This window comes from Taudactylus pleione, unplaced genomic scaffold, assembly GCF_031769625.1.
Source record: "Taudactylus pleione unplaced genomic scaffold, aTauple2 ptg000333l, whole genome shotgun sequence".
Classification (NCBI taxonomy): Eukaryota; Metazoa; Chordata; class Amphibia; order Anura; family Myobatrachidae; genus Taudactylus; species Taudactylus pleione.
The window spans coordinates 1,913,259-1,930,319 of NW_028284734.1; the positions used below are offsets into that span (position 1 = coordinate 1,913,259).

Below are 17,061 nucleotides of genomic sequence, written 5' to 3' on the forward strand. Positions count from 1 at the left end.
AACTAGGACATCAGGACACATATATAGCAACCAATAAGCATTGTCAGCCAATTTGGAGAAGCAAGTGGATAACAACCTTGAACCCATACCAAATACAGCAAGACCATGAATAACAAACACGTTTGTCATATTATAGTACACCTAAAAAATGCTTACAAAAATGCATTAATAACCCCCTTACACATAAGGCAAAAGTAAAGGTAGACTGTACACACCAACCCACATTTATCACAAATGGGAGCATAATGCAAACATCATCTTAAAGGGTACTCGTACAAAAGCCCCAAAAGGAAAAAACAACAACAACATCTTAAGGAGGTACACTGACTCCACTCTCTTGGCACATTGGACTAAAGAAAGCAAGAAAAATGTAGATTCTCATTCAGACCATAAGGAGCCACAGTATTTAACCTATGGATCCATCTTGCCTCAAGTTGCAAGAGTGATTTCTCACAATCACCACCCCTCGGAGATAAGGGAATGTGATCTACAATCTTGTAGGTTAATGTCGCCAGAGAATGGTGCAGTTCTTTAAAGTGGCGTGCCACTGGCTGATCTGATTCCCGTCCACTTAAAGCCAACCTAATTGCAGATCGATGTTGGGCCACTCTTTCACGGAATTGGCAGATGGTTTTGCCCACATAATAGAGGCCACAGGGACACTTTATGACGTAAATAATGAAGGAGCTCGTGCACGTCAGGACATATTTAATAAATATTTTGCGTCCTGAATATGGATGGGAAATATAATGTTCTGTCTCCATATATCGACAGGTAACACAACCCAAGCACTTATAGCATCCAGGTTTATTTGTAAGAAAATTTGTCACATGAGGGTTGGAGAATCCTGTAATGTCATTTCTTACCAAGCAATCTCTGAGATTTGGACCTCTCCGATAGCCCTGCATCAGACTAAAGTCTTTTAAGCAACGTAAGTTAGGGTCACTGGAGACCAATGGCCAGTGCTTTTTCACTGAATGGGTAATGCCCTTACTGGCTAAGTTGTAAGTGTTAACAAAAATCATTTTATTGGGGCGTTGTTGTATCGAAGATCTCTGTAAACATTCATCTCTAGTCATACTTAGAGCTTTATGCTTGGATTTAAGGAGTTTTTTCAATATGTACCCTCTATTGTGAAACTTATGGAGCATACAATCAATTTGCTGTTCTGCTTCAACATCGTTGCTGACTATACGTCGAATACGTAAAAACTGAGAAAAGGGTAAACCTTTTTTAAGTGCGATAGGGTGATGACTTGCTGCATGTAGGAAGGTGTTCCTGTCAGTGGGTTTAGTATACAGGTTAGTTTCTAGAGACGTCCCGTTCCAATTAATTTCCACATCCAAAAAATTAATTTTATGGGGGTTACTGTCAAAGGTGAATTTGATGGAATTATGCATGGTATTGATGTAGTTCATGGCTGTCACAAATTCCTCATTTGTGCGGCTCCAGATCACGAAAATGTCATCGATATAGCGGACAAATAACTGTACATGCTCAGAAAAAGCTAAATTATCAAAGAATAATTGTTTGTCAATTTTCAGCATGAAAATATTCGCCAATGATGGAGCTACGTTGGAGCCCATACTACAGCCTTGTAACTGAAGGAAATATTTGCTGTCAAAATAGAAATAGTTTCTACTTAGTGTTAATTTCAACAGTTCTGTAAAAAAAGAAACATGTGGACCAGTGTAGCTGACATTAGAAGACAAATAGTCCAACACAGCTGACAGGCCTTCCTCATGGGGTATATTCGTATATAAATTTACCACATCTATGGTGCACAGGATAGCAGATGATGGCACATTTATAAGCTGTTGAAGGCTCTTCAAGAAAGCTGTTGTGAAATTATCGGTCTACCGGGGGGGGAGGCAAGGTTTTTGTGCACCTTCGGCAACGTGTAAAGGAGAGGGACCACGCGGTGATCCTGGGACAGTGCGGACAAAGGCGGAGGGATTGTGGTACAAGATACTGTGACCTACTGTAATGAAATCTACAGACAATTGGGCGATACAGATGTTTATAAACAATTATCTCATGATCCGATATCATTATATAAATTAGAGTTGGATAATATCCTCCAGTCTGCAGTAAATTCCAATATCATTTCTGAGAAAACCTTGAAAGCACTGTCCCAGGATCACCCCGTGGTCCCTCTTCTTTACACGTTGCCGAAGGTGCACAAAAACCTTGCCTCCCCCCCGGTAGAACGATAATTTCAGCTCGAGAATCACTGTTCAACCCAATATCGGTATATTTGGATTTTTTCCTCCAACCGCTTATACAGGCCGAACCCACTTTGTTGAAAGACACAACAGCTTTCTTGAAGAGCCTTCAACCGCTTACAAATGTGCCATCATCTGCTATCCTGTGCATCATAGATGTGGTAAATTTATATACGAATATACCCCATGAGGAAGGCCTGTCAGCTGTGTCGGACTATTTGTCTTCTAATGTCAGCTACACTGGTCCACATGTTTCTTTTTTTACAGAACTGTTGAAATTAACACTAAGTAGAAACTATTTCTATTTTGACGGCAAATATTTCCTTCAGTTACAAGGCTGTAGTATGGGTTCCAACGTATCTCCATCATTGGCGAATATTTTCATGCTGAAAATTGACAAACAATTATTCTTTGATAATTTAGCTTTTTCTGAGCATGTACAGTTATTTGTTCGCTATATCGATGACATTTTCGTGATCTGGAGCGGCACAAACGAGGAATTTGTGACAGCCATGAACTACATCAATACCATGCATAATTCCATTCACCTTTGACAGTAACCCCATAAAATTTATTTTTTGGATGTGGAAATTAATTGGAACGGGACGTCTCTAGAAACTAACCTGTATACTAAACCCACTGACAGGAACACCTTCCTACATGCAGCAAGTCATCACCCTATCGCACTTAAAAAAGGTTTACCCTTTTCTCAGTTTTTACGTATTCGACGTATAGTCAGCAACGATGTTGAAGCAGAACAGCAAATTGATTGTATGCTCCATAAGTTTCACAATAGAGGGTACATATTGAAAGAACTCCTTAAATCCAAGCATAAAGCTCTAAGTATGACTAGAGATGAATGTTTACAGAGATCTTCGAAACAACAATGCCTCAATAAAATGATTTTTGTTAACACTTACAACTTAGCCAGTAAGGACATTACCCATTCAGTGAAAAAGCACTGGCCATTGGTTTCCAGTGACCCTAACTTACGTTGCTTAAAAGACTTTAGTCTGATGCAGGGCTATCGGAGAGGTCCAAATCTCAGAGATTGCTTGGTAAGAAATGACATTACAGGATTCTCCAACCCTCATGTGACAAATTTTCTTACAAAAAAACCTGGATGCTATAAGTGCTTGGGTTGTGTTACCTGTCGATATATGGAGACAGGACATTATATTTCCCATCCATATTCAGGACGCAAAATATTTATTAAATATGTCCTGACGTGCATGAGCTCCTTTGTTATTTACGTCATAAAGTGTCCCTGTGGCCTTTATTATGTGGGCAAAACCATCTGCCAATTCCGTGAAAGAGTGGCCCAACATTGATCTGCAATTAGGTTGGTTTTAAGTGGACGGGAATCAGATCAGCCAGTGGCACGCCACTTTAAAGAACTGCACCATTCTCTGGCGACATTAACCTACAAGATTGTAGATCACATTCCCTTATCTCCGAGGGGTGGTGATCGTGAGAAATCCCTCTTGCAACTTGAGGCAAGATGGATCCATAGGTTAAATACTGTGGCTCCTTATGGTCTGAATGAGAATCTACATTTTTCTTGCTTTCTTTAGTCCAATGTGCCAAGAGAGTGGAGTCAGTGTACCTCCTTAAGATGTTGTTGTTGTTTTCTCCTTTTGGGGCTTTTGTACGAGTACCCTTTAAGATGATGTTTGCATTATGCTCCCATTTGTGATAAATGTGGGTTGGTGTGTACAGTCTGCCTTTACTTTTGCCTTATGTGTAAGGGAGTTATTAATGCATTTTTGTAAGCATTTTTTAGGTGTACTATAATATGACAAACGTGTTTGTTATTCATGGTCTTGCTGCATTTGGTATGGGTTCAAGGTTGTTATCCACTTGCTTCTCCAAATTGGCTGACAATGCTTATTGGTTGCTATATATGTGTCCTGATGTCCTAGTTGGCTGTGTGTGTTTATGTTTTGTACAGCGATTTTCATGTTTCTGTTTGTCTGTTATTGTTGTTTATATTACTATGGTAACTGTATCACTATGGTAACTCTCGACAGTCCGGTGTTGGATGATGTCGGGCGCTCCGCTCACGTGATATCACGTGACGGATGACGCCGCGCGCTCTGTCCATGTGACGCCGCGTTATGACGTCACTCCTCCTGGCACTGAGCTTCTGATGGTACTGCACGTGGGTGAGTGTTTGGTCTATTTAAGCAGTGTCTTTTTTGTATGTTTTTGACCCTGAGGAAAATCTCTAATAAAGGACATTGAAATGTTGGCTATACTATTGGGCTGTGTTTCCCTTTTGTTGCATCTCTGAAGGTCCTGTGAGTGCCACCGCTACACCCTTCGTCTGTTTGGAGGATACCAATCCCCCCGGGGGGGCACCAAGGCAAGGTCAGTTACATTTTCATGGGGAGTGCCGGTTTGCTGGACTTTGTATATATTAATATATATATTTATATATTATTCAGAAGCTTTAGTTTAAAGCATTATAATTTAGTGCTTTGATGCAGTAGCTTAAATTTCATCAGTGTTCTTCATTGAGAATGTAAGCGCTTATGAGCAGGGCCCTCTACCCTCTTGTGCTTCTCCTTACTTTATGTTCATCTACTTCTTACTCACCACTAGGACACCTAACACTTGGTGCCTATGCTTTGTTGCTTAATTGGATGTTATGGCCACCTATGTATCAATGTATATTATCCATGTCCTTGTCCTTCATTGTATTGTATTTTACTGTAAGTCACTTTTTGGTTATGTACTTTGTAAGGCGCTGCGGAACACTTGTGGCGCCATATAAATAAACGATAATAATAATAATAATAATTGATGTCATTGTGCAGCCACTAGCTTATTTCTATTTGCATAACCAAAGACTGAGAAGATTTAGCATCATTCCTGTGAGCACCACCAACACCTCATTATTAATACGGATTTATACCAAGAATTACTTATTGTTGGTCTTAATACATCATTTAATCATTACTCCTGTGCGGGATCTATTTTCCCACTTCCATCTCCAAATCATTATAAGATTTAGCATCTGCCTTCTCTATCCCCCTTCCCACCATCATACAGAGACTTACAGACAGCTTTATCAAAGGCCACAACAGCACAATTAACATCATTCAGTCCATGCACACTAGGCAGGGGGGCCAAGGTTTAGGGGAGGTACCTGGACCTGGGCCACTTTTGGGGCCGGGGCTTGCTGGGGATGCCTAACACAGCCTACCCCAAGATGGCATGGTCATGGGGGCACATATTTCCTACAGTCCCAGCTCTCCTGGCATTCCGGGCATTATGTCTTCTGAACCCAGGCTCAAACAAGTTGAGACTGAAGTTCCTTGACTTGTACCACACAAGTTTGGAGGTGAGCAAAACATACATGATCCTTTCTTCTGCAATCCAGTGGAAAATTGCAAAATTTTAAAAAGTCACCTTTACTATGAAATATTATCTACCTTTTAAGACTGGATTGGGCCTGTGTGCAGATGCCCATGGGTTCCTTCCCTCTAATAAAAATGCTGCCACACATGCGCAGAAATGCCACTGTGCACATGCACTATATTCCTGCACTATCTTCAGTGATATGGTGATATCAGAAGATATCACTATTATAAAGGTGCCGGATGGTCCCACGGACCGGTAAGTAGATGCAATAATGTGTGCATGTTGTGTGATGTGGATCCCCTTGACACAGGGGTCTGTGGGCCTGATTCAGCAAGGAACGCAGTTGCTTATACGCACGCAATCGGTTGATTGTTGCATGCTGCACATGCGTATGCATCGCAGTGCACGAACTAGCAATTGCGATGGGTACTGCGTTTGCAGAAGCTACGCAGACCTATGGCTGAGTGATTGACAGGAAGTGCTGTTTGTGGGTGGTGATCAGAGGAGTAGTGTGTAGCCAGGGCGCCTGGAGCACATGCATGCTCTGGCGACCCCCTCAAGTGTTCCAGGGAGGAGGCGAGTCCATATGAGATTAAAGTAGGGGTGTGCACCGGCCACTTTTCGTGTTTTGTGTTTTGGTTTTGGATCTGGATCTTTCTTCGTGTTTTGGATCTGGATTGGTTTTGCCAAAACCACCCTTCCGTGTTTTGGGTTCTGGGTTTTGTGTTTTAGATCTGTATTTTTTTGAAAAAAAGCATAAAAACAGCTAAAATCACAGAATTTGTAGGTTTTTCTGCTCCTATGCTATTATTAACCTCAATAACCTTAATTTCCACTCATTTCCAGTCTATTCTGAACACCTCACACCTCACAATAGTGTTTTTATGCCCAAAAGGTTGCACCGAGGTAGCTGGATGCTAAGCGACACGAGTGGGCGGCACAAACACATGACCCATCTAGGAGTGATACTGCAGTGGCAGACAGGATGGCAGTTTGAAAAACTAGGCCCCAAACTGTACATAATGCAAAGAAAAAAAAGAGGTGCAAGATTTAATTGTCCTTGGGCCCTCCCACCCACCCTTATGTTGTATAAACAGGACATGCACACTTTAACAAACCAATCATTTCAGCGCCAGGGTCTGCCACACAACTGTGGCTGAAATGATTGGTTCGTTTGGGCCCCCACAAAACAAGCTGGCAATTAATGTGTCCCTGCACAAACTGGCTCTACGGAGGCAAGATGTCATCCTCATCCTCCTCATCCACCGATTCCTCACCCTCTTCAGTGTGTACATCCTCATCCTCACAGAGTATTAATTCGTCCCTGCTGGAACCACAGGTCCCTCTGTACGTTCTGGAGGCTGGTCTCCCTGGAAGAGTTGATAATTCATTTTATGAACATCATCTTCTCCACATTTTGTGGAAGCAACCTCCTACGCCTTTCGCTGACAAGGTTCCCGGCTGCACTAAACACTCTTTCGGAGTACACACTGGAGGGGGGGCAACTCAGGTAAAATAGAGCCAGTTTGTACAGGGACCTCCAAATTGCTTCTTTTTCCTGCCAGTACAGGTACGGACTGTCTGACATGCCTACTTGGATGCTGTCACCGATGTAATCCTTTAACAGACAGACGCACGCTTGTCGCTGCTGCTTTGAGGATGCAAGTGCGGCTACAGCCCACACAATTCACAAAGACAGAAAAAAAAAAAGAATATTTTTATTGTTTGTGGAGCGCACTTTGAGGGTTACACCACCCTTTAACAGACAGACGCACGCTTGTCACTGCTGCTTTGAGGATGCAAGTGCGGCTACAGCCCACACAATTCACAAAGACAGAAAAAAAAAGAACAATATTTTTATTGTTTGTGTAGCACACTTTGAGGGTGTCACCACCCTTTAACAGACAGACGCACGCTTGTCGCTGCTGCTTTGAGGATGCAGGTGGAATCTAGACAGGATTTGGAACCGGGGACACACTACCTCCATCAATTGTCTAAATCCCACTGCACTAATGGCGGATACCGGACGCACGTCTAACACCAACATAGCAGTCAAGGCCTCAGTTATACGTTTTGCTTCAGGATGACTGCTGTCGTACTTCATCCTCATCGCTAGGGACTGTTGGAGGGTCAATTGTTTAGTAAAAGTAGTGATGTTCCTACTTCCTCTCTGGGATGATGAACAACTCCCAGCAGCAGCAATAGCACTAGGAGGAAGTGGTTCTTGATCTTTCCCTATTTTATTTTTATCGGAGAAAGTTTGGTCCTCCATTTATGTTATATTGATATATACGTGCGGCTAAAGCACACACAAACACAGAAAATATTTTTTTATTTTTGCTGGAGAGTAGTGCACTTTGTGGGTTACACCACCCTTTAAGAAATGAGCCAGCCGGCTCTTTACTTATGGGACACAGGCGCACGCTTGGCACTGCTCCTTTGTTGATGCACGTGCAGCCACAGTGCACACAAGTCACAAACACAGAAAATATTTTTTTTTTGGTTTGGAGTGTACTTTGGGGGTTACAGCACCCTTTAACGGTCAAGCCAGCCGGCCCTTTACTTATGACACAGGCGCACGCTTGGCACTACTTTGTTGATGCACGTGCGGCTACTGCGCAAACAAGTCACAAACACAGAAAATATTTTTTTTTTTGGTTTGGACTGGAGTGTACTTTGGGGGTTACAGCACCCTTTAACGGTCAAGCCAGCCGGCCCTTTACTTATGACACAGGCGCACGCTTGGCACTACTTTGTTGATGCACGTGCGGCTACTGCGCACACATTTCACAAACACAGAAAAAATATAATTTTTTTAGCACTTGGGGGGAGCACCCCTGATGGACAGAGCACCCCCTGGACAACACTACAGCACCCCTTTAGGACTGGGACACTGCACAGGACTTTGGAGTGGACACAGCCCCTATGGAGAACTGACTGCACAACACAGTCCAGCCAGCCCCTATGGACTTTGAAGTAGTGGACACAGCCCCTATTAACAACAGCAGCACAGCACAACACAGCCAGCCCCTATGGACTTTGAAGTAGTGGACAACAGCAGCACAGCGCAGCACAGCACAGCACAACACTACTCTGCACTACACTACACTACACTACACAGCCCAGCCAGCCCTAACTCCCACCCTCCCTCTTCACTGTCCACAGCCGAGTGAGAAAATGGCGCCGACGCCGGTACCTTATATAGGTTCCAAAACCCGCGAGACTTGGAAGGCGGGATGATGACGTTTTGCCTCAATTTCAGATCCGAGTCAGGCGGGAAAAGTCGAGCCTGACTCGGATCTGCCTCGGATCGGGGGGGCTCGGGGGGGTTCGGATTTCAGAAATCCGAATCTGCTCACCCCTAGATTAAAGTAAAGAGAAATAAAAATAAAGATTAAGGACAGCCCCCTGTAGTGGTGCCTATATGTAGTGGTGCCCATATGCAATGTCCCCTGTTGTGGTGCCCATATGCAGTGTCCCCTGTAGTTTTGCCTATTAAAGTAGTGCCCCCCCATACTGTAGTCCTTGTAGTTGTGCCCATATGCCATTCACCCCTGTAGTGGTGCCCATATGCAATGCCCCCTGTTGTGGAGCCCATATGCATTGCCCCCTGTAGTAGTGCCCATATGCAGTGGCCCCTGTAGTGGTGCCCTTATGCAGTGCCCCCTGTATAGGTGCCCATATGCATTGCCCCCAGTAGTGCCCCTGCAGTTCTGTCCCCCCCTCTGTAGTTCTGCCCCCTCTCTTTCCCCCTCCCACTACTTACCTGATCCATCGCGGCCGTCGGCCGTGCTGTCATTGCCATTGGCGCCCTGACTGGATCTAACTAGACCCAGCAGGCACGGCCGTGCCGGCTCCTCAGCTTGCGGGTGATGTCATGACGTCACCTGCGCACTATATCACTGGGAACACTGGCCTCTGAAGCGATCGGAGGCTGTGAGCGCTTCAGAGGCCAGCGCTCACAGTTCAATGCTAGCACCTGGCAGGCTGTCAGCTAAGACAGCTGCCGGGTACACAGCAGCGTGCGGCGCCTCTGGACAGCTGCAGCGCCTGGAGCTTGCGCTCCACTGGAGCCGCTCTCCCTACGCCCCTCATGGTGATGGGGGGTGGTCAGCCAAACGAAGGCGTGCCAGTGTGTTTCAATGCCATTAAATTGATTAGCCACTGCAGTTCCATACGCATCTTGAGGCCTCATAGCGTGTGCTGAAGTTAGCAATTCCTGAGTGAGGTCCGACCTGCCTTAACTGTGCGTATGGGTCCGATGTACCTGAGGAAGGCCCGCTCAGGGCAGAAACGCGTTGGAGTTGCATCCACATCTTCCATACCAAGAACTACACTATACCACAGCTAGCGCGAACATCTGCAACCACAGCAGGCCGCACCACCCACCGGACAGAGCCTATATTAATGCAGAGCACCAACAATGCAGGGAAAGCCATCTGAAGATGGTGAATGCTCCTGCAGTCAAGCTCCGAAAATATTATATTTTCAGAGCTTAATGAATTCTGTCCCCACTAGTGTATGGGGTCAGCAGGCCATTCCAGGAGAGAAAATAAGCAGGAGATATCTGTGATACTAGTTTATGGGGTCAGCGGGCCATTCCAGGAGAGAAAGGTAAGCAGGAGATATCTGTGATACTAGTGTATGGGGTCAGCGGCCATTCCAGGAGAGAAAGATAAGCAGGAGATATCTGTGATACTAGTGTATTGGGTCAGCAGGCCATTCCAGGAGAGAAAGGTAAGCAGGAGATATCTGTGATACTAGTGTATGGGGTCAGCGGGCCATTCCAGGAGAGAAAGATAAGCAGGAGATATCTGTGATACTAGTGTATGGGGTCAGCAGGCCATTCCAGGAGAGAAAGGTAAGCAGGAGATATCTGTGATACTAGTGTAAGGGGACAGCGGGCCATTCTAGGAGAGAAAGGTAAGCAGGAGATATCTGTGATACTAGTGTATGGGGTCAGCAGGCCATTCCAGGAGAGAAAGATAAGCAGGAGATATCTGTGATACTAGTGTATGGGGTCAGCAGGCCATTCCAGGAGAGAAAGGTAAGCAGGTGATATCTGTGATACTAGTGTATGGGGACAGCGGGCCATTCTAGGAGAGAAAGGTAAGCAGGAGATATCTGTGATACTAGTGTATGGGGTCAGCAGGCCATTACAGGAGTGAAAGGTAAGCAGGAGGTATCTGTGATACTAGTGTATGGGGTCAGCAGGCCATTCCAGGAGAGAAAGTTAAGCAGGAGATATCTGTGATACTAGTGTATGGGGACAGCGGGCCATTCCAGGAGAGAAAGGTTAGCAGGAGATATCTGTGATACTAGTGTATGGGGTCAGCAGGCCATTTCAGGAGAGAAAGGTAAGCAGGAGGTATCTGTGATACTAGTGTATGGGGTCAGCAGGCCATTCCAGGAGAGAGAAAGGTAAGCAGGAGATATCTGTGATACTAGTGTATGGGGTCAGCGGACCATTCCAGGAGAGAGAAAGGTAAGCAGGAGATATCTGTGATACTGGTGTATGGGGACAGTGGGCCATTCTAGGAGAGAGAAAGGTAAGCAGGAGATATCTGTGATACTAGTGTATGGGGTCAGCAGGCCATTCCAGGAGAGAGAAAGGTAAGCAGGAGATAGCTGTGATACTAGTGTATGGGGTCAGCGGGTCATTCCAGGAGAGAGAAAGGTAAGCAGGAGATATCTGTGATACTAGTGTATGGGGACAGTGGGCCATTCTAGGAGAGAGAAAGGTAAGCAAGAGATATCTGGGATACTAGTGTATGGGGCCAGCAGGCCATTCCAGGAGAGAGAAAGGTAAGCAGGAGATAGCTGTGATACTAGTGTATGGGGTCAGCGGGTCATTCCAGGAGAGGGAAAGGTAAGCAGGAGATATCTGTGATACTAGTGTATGGGGACATTGGGCCATTCCAGGAGAGAAAGGTAAGCAGGAGATTTCTGTGATACTAGTTTATGGGGACATTGGGTCATTCCAGGAGAGAAAGGTAAGCAGGAGATATCTGTGATACTAGTGTATGGGGACATTGGGTCATTCCAGGAGAGAAAGGTAAGCAGGAGATATCTGTGATACGAGTGTATGGGGACATTGGGCCATTCCAGGAGAGAAAGGTAAGCAGGAGATATCTGTGATACTAGTTTATGGGGACATTGGGTCATTCCAGGAGAGAAAGGTAAGCAGGAGATATCTGTGATACTATTGTATGGGGACATTGGGTCATTCCAGGAGAGAAAGGTAAGCAGGAGATATCTGTGATACTAGTGTATGGGGACATTGGGCCATTCCAGGAGAGAAAGTTAAGCAGGAGATATCTGTGATACTAGTGTATGGGGACATTGGGTCATTCCAGGAGAGAAAGGTAAGCAGGAGATATCTGTGATACTAGTGTATGGGGACATTGGGCCATTCCAGGAGAGAAAGGTAAGCAGGAAATATCTGTGATATCTCCTGCATTACCTTTTTGATGAATGGCTAGAAAACTTAGTTTTTACAAAAGCTAGTGAAAATGTTCATTGTAGATAATAAGTGATGATGAATAGCCCCTCAGAGATATTAGACCCCAGGAAAAACCAGCCCTGTGTTGATGCCACTAGGCCTTTTCCCACTCCTCTGAGCAGTGGGGGTGGTTTGCTAGTATGTATAATATCAAGAAAGAATATGTTTTGTTTTCTCTTAGGAAACTACATCTCCCAGCAAGCCCTGTAATGCTCAGATTTAACGACCGCCAGGGTGTTCTGGAACATGGAAAATCACAAGAGCAAGCAATCCTTGGCATGCATAGCCTGCAGTCCGCCTGTAAAAAAAAACGTTAAAGAAACACCTACACCATGAATAATAAAAATATTTTAGTTAAATAAACACTCCCGGACAACAACTCTTGTTTCCCCTATTTATTACTTACATATATTCCAAATGTCCACTTAGGCATCCTTGATCCATGCTTAGCAAAATAAAATCCACTTTGTAAGATGCCAAACTTGTCCAGTAAGGGACCTCGCAATGAATGATAGGCTTAGAGCAGGGGTGGACAATAAGCGGTGGCTTAGAGCCTGTAATTTCTATTAAATAAATGGCTGATCGGTTAGAGCATGAGAAAAAAAAACATTTTGATTGATTATAATTAACCACCCCCCTGGGCCTTCTAAACCCCACCTAACTATTGACTCAAGATACAATGTAATCATGGGTGTCGGAATGGGGGAGGGGGGGCAAGGGGCGCCCACCAAAACATTTGAAAGGCACACCATGGCCGTGGGGGTTGTGATTTATAGCAATAGGCTGCACGGACCCCTGCACCTCACGATGGAGGTGTAATGTGCGGTCGTAAGATAAAAGACTGCACATTACACCTCCCTCTCCTCCGTGCAGTGCAGGGGCCGTGCTGCCTATTGCTATAAAGCACAGCCCCTGACTGTCCACGGCCACTGCTCCAATCCCTGCGCGCCCAGCCTCAGCAACATGTAAGAGAGGGAGGGAGGGAGGAGGGGACACAGGGTCGTTGGAACAATTTTATTTTGCCCCCCCCAACATAAAATCGTTCCAACAACCCTGAATATCATTAATCCAAGAATCTGGAAGACAGCAGACTGTTCAACATTCAGAGTCCCAGCTACACATTTGATTATATCTCTATATAAAACTTGAGTCCTCTAACAACAGAAACTATTTGGCCTTCACTGCATACATATTATTATCATCCTTACTTTTTATTATAATTTTTTACATACCTCGGGCTGCTAGAGGAAGACTATTGCTGTAGTCTTCACCGATATCACCCAATTTAACATATTCTAACTGCGGATTTTACTTAAAATTATAGTTGATATAAAAGTCCAAGTAGAAGAAAGGATCATCAAATAAAACCTTTTTTTCTGTGATACAATAAAAGGCCCTGCATAAAGCTTGGTTTCATGCTATTTGGCCATTTGTCAAGAGCGTCACTATCACTTAAAATCACCATTATTTCACATTTGCTGGTGTCTAGCTGGAAAGATGCAGTTTTACTGTGTGAAGTCATCTTGTTCCAAAGTAATTTTATTAAAAGGGATAATGTACATGTTTGGAAACATTGGGTCAAACAGACCTATAAATCATTGTGACGCACCCTGCGGAATTCCCATATCTTGTTACTTAATCAGCAGAGGATACCTGTCACTCTTGTCTTCATAAATTACCGTTCTATAAACTAGCATGCAGATATAACAAAGCGCCACGGTACAATAAATTAGATATACTGTATGTTCTTTTATCACCAGGAGTATTATGTACTTAAATCCATTAATTTGTATCACTGTATAGTTTTTGCTATAGGATTAACAAACAGAGCTTCCATATGCTGCACAATACCACTGTTCCCTAACTTACCTGCTTTGCATTATGTATTTTATTATTTATTTAACGAATGTATTAAATGTTACAGCTATTATTGATTAGAGATGTGCTCTGGACCATTTTTGCTGGCTTTGATTCTAATTCGTCGGCCAGTTTTGGTTTTACCAAACTGCCGTGACTGGTTTTGGATTTGGATTTTTTTCCAAAAATTGTCACAAAAAGGCTAAAAATCACATAATTTTAGCCTTTTTTGTTCCTAGAGTATTATCAGAGGAGTAGCGTGGAATCATGGTGCCCGGAGAAAGTGCATGTCATACCGCCCCCTGCTCCCTGCACTGAACTGTGCCAATGGGGTATGGCCAGCCTGCAGGGGAATACTGAAGTGAAGAGAAAGAGAGCAAACAGTGGCAGTATGACACTTGGCATTGAGGTACCATTGGGGGAATAGAATGCTTCAGTGATGCACTATCTGACATTGAGGGGTAGCTCCTTTGTCACTGCTTTATTTATGTATAGCACCTAGGATCTGACTGTTATCGCCTTTGAATCATTGTTATGATTCAATAGAGGAGATTGCATTATGATAATTTAACTTAAATTTACAAAATATATGTGCAAGAGTGAAATTTCACAGGGTGCACAGCTTATGATTGCAAATACTGCCCCAAGCAGCTTTCACTGGAGTGGGAACACCTATGGGAATCTCCCTTCTCAGCTATGCTCCTACTTTGCAAATATACATTGCACCTATATTAATGTGAGCACTACTAACCATGTTCTTTCTGCCATCATTATTATTATTTCACGTCTCCTAATATTTTTTTAAAAGACCTTTCAAATAACACTTTGGGCTCTATTTATTAACATTATTTTTACTAAAATAAAGTGAAATGGGGTGTTTTCACACCCTTTTCACATTATTTTAGTATCACCTATAGTTACTAAAGGGCAATTGGAGTAGAATTCGTAAAATTCTACTCCAACCCCTAAGTATCACTTATTTTTAGTAATCAGATCGCATTTCCCATAATTATAATGGGAAATGTGATCCGACCAAAGTTACTAAAAATAAATTGTGAAAAAAATACCTAGGGAGGCCCTGTGATAATAACGCCACCTGGAGGTGGCGTTATCCAGGGTCTCCCCCAGTTACCGGACTCCTACTCTGCTCTAACAGGGAGAGCAGAGCTGGGAGCCGGTCCCAGTAATCAGCTGTGTGGTCTAAACAGACCGCAAGCTGATTACAGTAAAAAAAAAATAGTAAAAAAAAATTTACTTACCTGACTCCAAGGACCAGTAATCGGGGTTCCAGGTGATGTCCTCCCTCTGGTCAGCTGGTCTCCCATAGTGCACTGCGGCCCGGTCATTAGGTGATCGGGTACCAGTGCAGTTTGGGAGATCACCTAACCGGAGGCATGGAGGACATCACCGGAGGCCCGGATCATGCAGGTAAGTGTAATTAAGGGAGGGGGGGGTCGCAGGGGGGGATCCGCGATCATGGGGAGGGGCTTAATTATGGGGTGGGGCTTAGCACCGGGGGAGGTAGCACCGGCGGCCGGTCGGCGCATACATGGGCACTTTGTCACGGTATTTTTTGCAAAAGTACCGTGACTAGTGTGCGGAGGGGATTCGCAGGGACAGAGCTTTATCGCAAGCTAAAGCTCTGTCCCTGCAAGGGATTTGTACTAAATCCCTGTGATATTGCCTGAATTCGCAATGCGAATTCAGTCGATAATATCACACTACAATCTGCATTACAAATGCGGATTGTAGTAAATAGAGCCCTTTGTGGTCATGTCTGGGAACACCTCATTACTTTAAATAGCAAAGCTGTGACTTTGTTTAATTTAATACCTTATAATGGAAGTTTAGGACTTTACCTCAGATGTGTCACTTTTAAGTCCATTGAAGCACAATGAGGAGAGAAGGAGGGAGGGGATCAAAGAGGAGAGGGGAGAGAAAGTGCTGACCAGAGAGGAGTGGTGACAGAGGCCAATATGAAAGGAGAGGACAGGGGCAAAGAGCCGATTACAGGGTAGAGAGGGGAGGGAATTAAAGAGGTGAAAATTGAATGTAATCAATCTGACAGGAAAGGGGAGGGAATCTGGGCATCTTGAGGGAGCATGAAATGCAGAAATGGATCTCAGATCCGTAACTTATTTAGGATACAGAGCAAACAAACTCAGATAAAACTAACAGGCGGCCGTCATACTGTGCAGCACGTCATAAATTCCTCCCCCACCTCCCAACTGTGTCAGGGAGGAGTGTGTTCGGCATGTGTGGATAAATCAAAGGGAAATAAAAATAAAACATTAGGGGCAGCATCAAACTGGAGCATAGAGGGCTATTTATATATTCCAACCCACTAAGTAATTCAACTAAAAAAAATCTAGTTTTGTGTGTATTCAATAAAAATACACCTTACCGATACCGATATGGTGGTTTCTCTGCAATAGGAAACCTCTAAAGAAATTGATCCTCCCTGGGCAGACAATGTCTTCAGTTGGTACTCACTCTTCATGTAGGAAATAACATGGTCCAGAAGATGCCTCTTTGTGTAAGAATGTAACCAATGTCATCATCATACATCAGCCCCCTTTCACGCTAGCCACCTTTTCTCTTTAGCCCCGTCACATCAGGGTTGTGTATAGATCCCCTTTAATTAATGTACCTTGATGTGACGTGGAGTGAGGACTGAAGTGCGGTGCCCTTAAAGCAATATTACTTTAGAAACTAAGCAACACAGCTTATACAGCAGAGTACAGCAAAGCAGCATGCACTCTCATATATATATATATATATATATATATATTGTGATAGGATCACTGGTAAAGTGGTCTGTGGCAGGGACATTTATCCCAGATTCCTGTCCTATGTGTTTAAAATCCTCAGGAGAAAGTCTGCAGTGTAGCAGGCTTGAGTTTCGGCTTTTGAAAAGCCGGTTTGGGACCTGGGGGTTGTGGGTGAGAGGAGAGGGAGGGCTCCACCCACGGCCACTCCAGGTTTTGGTTCTCTTAGCCTGGTAACAGGCTTGTTAGGGTTTCCACCTGAGAGTGGCCAATATAAGCCTTGTGTGTTGAGGGCTGATTGTCTCACCTGGGAGAGCAGACAGGGAGTTTGCTCAGAGACACT

At 44.2% G+C, this 17,061-nt stretch overlaps 1 protein-coding gene across 1 annotated transcript in view; it reads right to left on the minus strand.

Annotated features, from left to right (window-relative positions):
• The window catches only part of SV2C (synaptic vesicle glycoprotein 2C), a 352,825-nt gene that overhangs the window by 262,656 nt on the left and 73,108 nt on the right, over positions 1–17,061 (minus strand). The window lies entirely within an intron of this gene.